The sequence below is a fragment of the Lathamus discolor genome, chromosome Z (assembly GCF_037157495.1).
Source record: "Lathamus discolor isolate bLatDis1 chromosome Z, bLatDis1.hap1, whole genome shotgun sequence".
NCBI classification, from domain to species: Eukaryota; Metazoa; Chordata; class Aves; order Psittaciformes; family Psittacidae; genus Lathamus; species Lathamus discolor.
Window position 1 is genome coordinate 62,214,131 of NC_088909.1, and position 9,217 is coordinate 62,223,347.

The window sequence follows — 9,217 nt, forward strand, 5'->3', positions numbered from 1 at the left end:
GGGTGGCCAGTAATCAGTGGATGGCCAGTAACCAGCAGTGTTCCTTGGGGCAATTCTAGGGCCAGTTCTGGTCAATGTTTTTCTTAATTATCTGGAGGCAGGAGTCGAGTGCACCATTAGCAAGTATGCCAATAATCCTAAACAGACAGTTGCTGTTGACTGTGTTGAGGAGCAAGAGGATTTGCAGAGGGATGCAGATAGATTGGAGCATTGTGTAATCATCAGTGGCATGAAATATAACAAGAACAAATGATGATTTCTGTACCCAGAATGGAGGAAACCAGACACAAGTATAAACTGGGAGAGGAGAGCCTGGAGAGCAGGTTTTGGGTTTTGTTTATTATTTTATTTTATTTTTATGAATTTGACATTTTAATTGCAGCTGTAACAATAAATTCTTTCTTTCCCCTTGTAGCAAGATATTTTTGAGGGATATTTTCTCTGGATTAGCCCTGACAGATTTTTTTACTGAGCAGGTGCCCATGTAGTAAATGCCTGGTCTGGATATTCAATCTGAACTGAAAATACTTTACCTTCTTAAGTGACTGTATGGTGAAATTTATTCTTAGTCCACCACTCTTTGATTAAGAAGCAACTTACTCTTCACTGATACATCACATGAATTCAAAAGGACCCAATTTTCACCATCTAGGTTTTATAGGTAAGTTGCTTCTTTAATATCATCTACAAGATCTTCTTATATCCATTTTTTTTAAACAAAGTTCTTTTAGTCTAAAATTTTTAATGAATGATCTTCATGTAAGCACAAGTGGGATCAATTTGAAAGCATGTTTTCAAGGTTTCCGTCATCATCCTGAAAGGAATCTTGAGGTATTTTCACAACCTGAACAATATTTACCCTTTTTTTTGAAGTGGGAGAACCAGTTTTACAGACTGAAACTTCTTCATAACTTGATGGAAGATGACTTATGTGAAAGATATACAGGACCCTCCCTGCATCACCAAATGGGAAAGCTGTGAAGTAGGGTAGAAGATAGGGTTATGCAATTAGGATACAGTATTAGTTATTTAAAGGCTTAATTGATTATTAAAAAGGCTACTGTATTCATATGATGGAAAAATATAATTCATATGATACTAAAAAACTGAGCTTAGGAACTTGCCACTCACCTCTTTAGAGGAATGGCATTTGCAGAAGCTACTAAAATACATGCAGTTAGTAATGAAGATTACATTTCCAAACAAGATTAAGATATATCACACATATAAAGTTGGCAAATTTATTTAACTGTCAACTACTGACTTCAATACTTGTCCAGCGATTTTCCATTAAACTCCTCTTTCACTTGAAGAAGAATTGCTTAAAGGCCTACAACAGATTCTGGGGAGGCCTAAATTGTTTGTTGGAAACTGAAAACTCAATTTCTGCCTTATGGCAGGAAACAGAAACTCTGCTGGGAAAAGTCCTTTATAAGTTATTAAGTAGCAAAATACCATTTCTTACTCCTATCTTCAAATAAATTCATTTAGGTCTCAAATGGTAAAAAATGTGATTTGTAATATTTATTCCAAGCTCTCTGTACTTTTATTGTACATCAATATGAAAATGTCTTCCATTTTTTTCCTTTAGCTTCAACAAACAAAAAGACCAAGCCAAAACAGAAGGACATACAAACCCACATTTTTCCCCCATGGGTAAAAATTCTTAAAATTTTACATGATTTAAAGAAATTAAGGATGTATTGTGCAATATAATTGCTGCTGTTGCTGACTACATTGAAATCAGTGTTTCAAATATTCTAAAGTCAGCAACATTGAATACTTTTCCACATGCTCACATATGCTAAACTCATGGAATGTACTGATGGACATTGAGAAATACAGTGAACAAGGACAACTGGAACTTCTGGAATGGGTGAAAAGCACACTGTAGGGCAGCCACATCAGTTGTGCAACTGATTACAGATCTCTCATATATTGCCTAGTTTGTAAACTTCACAGCCACAGTAAGACTGGCATAAGCACTAGGACAGAAGGAAATAGATCACCAGCAAAAGCTGGCCAGAATCCACCAGTAGCTTGACCTTGCCACCTTCCCTAGTTTTTGGTGCCTTCCTTCAAGCCTGGTACATACAAGTGTCAGCTAAACCTCTGTTCCACACCATGAGTGTTTCTGTGGTACATCAAACACTTGTCTCTAGGAAATGGAAAGGAAGACAGCTAAGAGTGCCCTGTGAACTTAGGGTGGCACATCTGTCTACTTTTGCATTTGGTAACACATTTTTCTTTAAAAAAGAGCACTAAAGCTCCCAGTTGCATCTCATTTTGCTTGTACTGTCTTACCTTTGCAGTTGTGAACAAACGGCTGCCTACAGCTGCTCGGCAGAATACCTCCTGAGCACAACAGGCTGATCAATAAGAGATACTGTCCTAGCAAGGCTGATAGAGTATGAGACTGAAAAAGTTTTTGACAAGAGATATTAGCATTATATGAGAATTCTGGAGCAGGAAAGCATGTATTCCAAAGAACAAGTTACAGCAATTCCTGAACCTGCAGCTGAGAGAATTATGAAAGGCAGGGATTAAAAATGCCTTCTGCTAGACAAATCAGAGTCTGGCTCACCAGAAACATGGACTAAAAGATGCATCTGGAAATCACGCTTCATTTAATGACACTAAGCAAAACTCCTTAAGAATGCATTCCCCATTCCAGCTCATGTTTGGTCCCTGCTACTTCTTCAACGCTGATTACATGTTGTTTGGTCTGACTCTTCCAGTGAAAAGAGCTTGCGTGCATGTAAAAAGCACATATTATGTTGCTACAGATTGCCAATTTTTCCATGAAATTCTATTTTGGTTTGTTGTTGAAGTGAATTTTCTGACCTGATTCAATCTACTGGGGAGAAAAATACATAGTTTTAATGGAGTCTTTTGGTATTCTTTTTCTTTAATATAAAAGGGAATAATTCAGGTGAAGAATAGACTAGTATTGGTTTACTGCAAATACAGCTTGTTTGTTTGCATTTCATATTTTGGAGAGCGTTCTGTCCATACCTTCCATAGATGCAGATTGTGTGGGTGGAGAACACAAGCTGTTTTCCTAGCCTTCCACAGGACAGGTGGAATTTAATTTAAGCACAAATTTATATACAATAATGCTGAATAGAAGTGGAGTGTTTGAGAAACTTGAAGAAGCAATGTAGATCTTGCTCTGGATCTGAAATATGTTTGCACGTTTCTTCAACCATTGATTCAAAAATTGCACATATGGCATTACCTAAACTGTAGGTGGAAGAAGATTGTGAATTTTTTCAGTAAAGCTTTTTGCACTGATTAAATTATGCAGTTAAAAAGTCGACTTCAGGTGTCATATGGGAAGAATTAAAGCCCAATATGACAAAACTCTAGATAGGTCTAGAACTGCAATTCCCATACTTGATTTGCAAAGCCATCATAAATAGGTTCTGGCTACCCTACAGAATTACTGTAAGCACTAAAAGGCTTAGATTCTAATTATATTTAATTGACTCTAGTTGCAGTGTAAAGTTGGGCAGTGAGGCTTGAATAATATTGAGGTTTAAGAGTGATAGTGCAAAGTATTTGGGAGTCATTGGTCAAAAATTATGCTAACTATCCAGGTTAGGTTCAAATCCCTTTGGCTATTAAATCTGAAAAATGATTGTGTAGCTAATGCTGCAGCATTTTGATTCCATAATGTGGCTTAACCCCAGGAGGCAGCTCAGCCCTACACAGCCACTCACTCACTTCGTCCAAGTGGGAGAGGGGAGAGAATCAGAAGGGTAAAAGTAAGAAAACTTGTGTGTTGAGATAGAGAGAGCAAAAGGAAAAAAAGAGTTAATTCATACTTGGCAGTGGCAGGCAGATGTTGAGACATGTCCAGCAAAGAAGGTCTCAATCATGTGCTGCTTGGGAAGATAAATGCCGTAACTCCAAACATTTTCCCTTCCTCTCTCTTCTACCCAGCTTTTTATTGCTGAGCAGGGTGCAGTATTGATACAGAGTGTCTCTTGGTCGCTTGTGTTCAGCTGTCCTGGCTATGTCCCCTCTCAACTCTTTGTGCACTCCCACCCTACTTGCTGGCGGGGTAGTGTGGGAAGTAGAAAAGGCTCCATGTAAGCACTTCTCAGCAATAGTGAAAACACCATTGCTTATCAACATTGTTTTGGTCACAAATTAAAACTTAGCAGTATGTGACCTACAACAAAGGAAATTATCTCCATCCCAGCCAAAACCAGTACCCATAATCTTTGCCAGATAAGAAGCACATTGTTTGGAATTTAGGGACTAGTTATTGATTAACATTATTGTAGTGGAGAGATACAAAATAATTGGATTCATTTAAATCTTCAAGTTCTTTACCCTATAAAACTTTGCTTTTAAACATAGGTGGAAAAAAAATATAAAAAAAAAAAAAATCTGGAAATCAGTTGTTTCCGACAGAGAAACCTGCATACACATGTTCTGAAAGTTGGTCTGTACCTGTGAAGAGGCACTTCCTTTTGACTCTCACTAGTTTTATGCACAATAACATGCTATAGAATACGTCCACAGTCTCAGATTTTTATTATGGAATCTGTAGGTGTTTTTGTCAAAAGCTTTAATTAAAAGCTCTTTCTAAAACAAAAGCAGTCTTGCATTTGAGTATCGTAGAAGAAAGTAATCTTTAACCATTATGGATATACAATTTTAAGAAGCAGCTGCCAAATGGTGACCACATAAAAAGTCTTGTATAAAAAAACCCCTCTGTTCTGCATGCTCAGTATTAGTGTGCTGTATTAAACCAATTGAAATTGAAAGCACAAGATGTGCATTAATGCAGGAATAAGACTTCAAAAAAATTCCAGTTCTCAGTTAGCAGTAACATGGGTGGTAAAAAAGAGTATTCTGAGTTTCTTGTCCTACAGAAAATGTTACTGATATTTACAGTTTATACCTGTATTTTTTTTAATATACCTTTAAATAATTTGACAAAGGTTAAGATATCAAATTATATCTTGCTGTATATGATGCAATCATATTTCTAGAATCTTTGAAGTTTGGGTTTTTTTGTTTTTCTAGAATCTATAATCTTTGAAGTTTTTATCCCCCTGTATTTGTGAACAGGAAAGCTGACACTACCAAAGGCCCTGGCCATAGCATATCATATGTGGGAAACATAAAGCCACATCTACAGACAGAAATGTGAATTGAAAAAAACACCAAACACTGAATGAGGGGACTACAGCCTTCCTTTAGAAGATATCATTCTGGTATGTGCATTCAGATTACTATTGTTTTAATAGAAAGTTGCAATATTTTCAATAATATTAAAATATCTTCAAAAGATTTTAAATTTTCATATATATATTTTAAACGGATTTTTTTTGAATGAAAATACTCTGCATTCCTGAGATGCATCTATATTTTGGAAGGACTGATCACTCAAAACATGTCAATATTTCAAAGCCCACAATTCCTTACAGTTTATCTGTTTAGCTTGAGAAATAAATTATTTTAAATATTTAAAATTTTACTTAAGTATTGAAGATTACAGAAGAATGAAATTGCTACTGAAATCAGCATTTCAGAGATTAAATTAAAACAGGAACGCTGTTGGCAGCCTTTATTTCAGATCCTAAAGTCCAGTAAATTATGTGACTGCCCATTCTCAATAGAGCACAGGTAAGTCTTTTTCTCCTGAAATATCTATATGCTTTTTCTCAAATTGATACTAATTTTTGTTTGCTCATACCACGTAGGGGTTGAACATTTTTAAAAGAGAACAATTTATAACATGCTTCCCCCTTATAACACCATAACTTCAATAAAGTAAGAGGAAAGCATAAGAAAAAATAGAAGCAGTACCATCTGATCTTTATTTAGGGTCTGTCCCATCCATTGCAAGAGACAAGGACTCTGCCCTTGTCAGGCGATAATCAAATTTACCCTTACTTACTTTCCTGGCAGTCCTTACTCTAGACCTACCCTTTCTCTTGCTCATAACTGGAATAAAAAATGTCTCATTGACGTTTTTCCGTTTTGTTTGGGCCAGGTGCTGGCACACTGACACAAGCTGACCTATAATCGTATGAACAGTCATAACTATTTCAGCAGGATTACTCCTAGAGTACACCAATAGCATGAAGAAAAGTGGCAGAATATGAACCTTTCTAGGTAGTAACAGCCACCACGCTGTGACCTCAGCTATGCATCTCCCTCCTGCCCGTTCCCCACCGAGGCACACCTTTTAATGTCCATTTAAACCTTAAATATGAACAACTGTATGCAGCTTCTAATTGCTCCCAGGAGAATTGCTGATCCAGAACTAGAGGAGCTTGGATTCAGTTTCCTTGCTTTTCTACCAAGGCAGTGGTGTAACTAATCTGAAGAAGGGTGTTCATGGCTTATTGCAAGATTTTCACACCTAACTCTTCTACAATTAACCCTTTATTGGCTAAAGGAATGTTGTCTTAAAGCAGTGTCAGCATTACACTACCTTCAGATTTCCTTATTCAGACTTCTGCTGGAGTACCAAAGTGTGCCAAGAACTACTAAATACAGCTGCTTAGTGACCTAGAGCTGAAGTCTAGACATAAACCTAAAAAACATCTCGAACGAAATTCTTTAAACGTCATCCAAACCAACACAGTTTAGTTGGTTACAAAATGCTTTAAGCCAAAATCTTACATTATATAACTTTGTCCAAAGCGGGTGTTTCAGTAATAAATATTCAAATATAATCTTTTTTTCCTTAAATTGAGTGAAACCAGTTTCCCATTTCTAAGCGATGCTTACATTCCCGTATTAGCCAACAGAGAAAAACAATGTAATTATATGAATGAATGTTTCTGTAAAGCCTTTAATTTTGGCAAATAAAGCCACTGGATTTCCCAGGTGATTTGAACATGCCATAAAAATCAGGATTTCCTTAAACACAAAGTGACTGGTGATTGTGGTAAGAATCTCCTTAAGCACAGGGTGATTTCTGAATGTAGTGTCTCCCCTCCCCCAACCTCCTTTTTTCACCCCAGTTTTAGACTGGCATGAGCATTACTTCTGAGTGAAGCAGACATTCCTTAGGATGTACTGCCAAAAATAATGGAAAGCTTGATATAATGGAATGGTATAAAATGGTACCTGAAACTCTTAGGAAACCATAAAACTTAATGTCGCACAGCTCTCATAGTCAGTGCCAACTACTGCAGCTGCTAAGATGTACTGAAAGTATCTAGGTATTTTTTATTTTTTTATTTCTTTTTCTGTGGAGTCCCACATACATCTGTCTTAAGGAAACTTTGTTCGTAGTACCAACAGTTACAGCCTATGAAATGAGCCACAAAAGCACTTCTGTGCATTCAGAAAGGAAAGAAAAAGATGACAAAGTGCTCCTAACAAATTCCCCCAGACTTAATTGTGAAATGAAGCATAGCATCTTAAATGTTTTTCAAACATTTCTTCCAAAGATAATTTGTAACCCTGACTTGTTGCTAGCCACAATATGCTCAGCAGGAAGGAGAAAAGAACTACAACTCACACTGTGAAACAGGGGTCTGAAACAGAACACCATGGGTACAAGCTCACGGTTTTCTAATCACCATTAGGCAGACCCCACTAAAGCTACACAGCATGCTGTGTGTGAAGAACATAAACACACTCAATCTGTCTAGCATTCCTTCCCGCTGGCCTCACCATCAAAGACAGACAAGAAGCCACAGATCAGCTGGACGATGAACTTCAGAGAGCAAATATCTCCTGTTCCCATAATCAGAGCTATTTGCATACTGGCTTGGAAATAGTCCTGTAACTGATCTAATGTGAAGTCAGAAAGTGTGATGGAAAGACATTTCCTCCATGCAGCTGTTTCCCTGGAGGGTAAAAGTTAGAGGGTTTTCTCTCTGGGCCAGGTGCTTAAACAGGCCCAGGAGGATTGTCCTGAGCACTGCTGAGTAGCAATGGGCTCACCTCTTCCTCACCTTTTGCAAGTTTATTCCTAGAATCCCAAGGTGTAGGACTTGGATCTTACAAATCTTACAAATAACATTTGGAAATAATCAGTGAAGTATATCTAATTCCTCTGAAGCAGATACTGCCATTAATGTAGACTGCTTATGCCTATGATACTGTGCATCAATTCAGCATTACTGTCAGAAATTCAGTAATAGAAATAGGATTGCAGAAAAGCTTTGTACTAGTTTTGACTCTTTTATCTGAAACTGCAGATTCTGATTCAGACTTGCAAAGAGTTTCAAGAAGACATATCTGGGACTGAAATTGGGAAGGGTGTACCACTCCCCCTCAAACAAAGGATGAAAAATAAGGACCAGATGCGAAAGCAAGAAACGATATATTTGGGAAGACTGTAAGAGAGAGCTTGCAAGGACTTAACTATCTGAATGTACTGGGGACAGCCGCCTTCTCTCTGTCAAAAATAATGTCACACGGAGATCTTAATTTTGGGAATACAATTCATTGAGAAGGATTCCTATAGTGTCTTTTGTCCCACTGTATTAGTGTTTGTATGCAGCTTATAAAATTTAGCCCAAATAGAGAAGTCATCAGCAGTTAATTTTTACGTACTCAGGGTAAGGAAATATGCAAAGCAGGTGTATAAGGAGTTGAGAAATTCACACTATCCTCCCACTGCAAATAATCCAGGTATCCAACCTGAAGGATATACGTATATTTCATTTATCTTTCAAGGGATAATGAACAATTTGACAAATTAAATTTACTGGTAAAAAAAAATTATATTTGAATTATAATAAGAAGAATAGTTCATGAACTCAGAGTAAACTTGTGGAATTTCTGAATACCTTAGTCCAGAAATTTAGTAACTCCTCAGATTTGGTCATACCAAATATCACTTCTGAGAAATGATCTCCATTCCCAGTAGTATTTGAAGTCCTAAGAGGCTATTTCCTTTTGCAAATAGAATGTTAAGAAATAATTTATATTGTATATGAATTATGTTTTCTAAGAAAAGTCTTTCTAACTTTTAAAACTCTCTGGAAATTTAAAATGAGTTCAAATAATGTTATTGGGCATGAAGCATTTATCTTTATTATTACTTTCTAAGAAGTTATGGCTGTTTATTCATAAGAACAATTTGCAACACTTGCATGTTTTTGAAATACCTTGTGCGTGCTCTGCCTTCTGACATCTTTGTGGAGGTATACTATCAAACTTGCTTGATAGTTGTGTTGTGTAAAAGGTAACCTTTTACAAAGACAAGACACACATATATACACACACATAT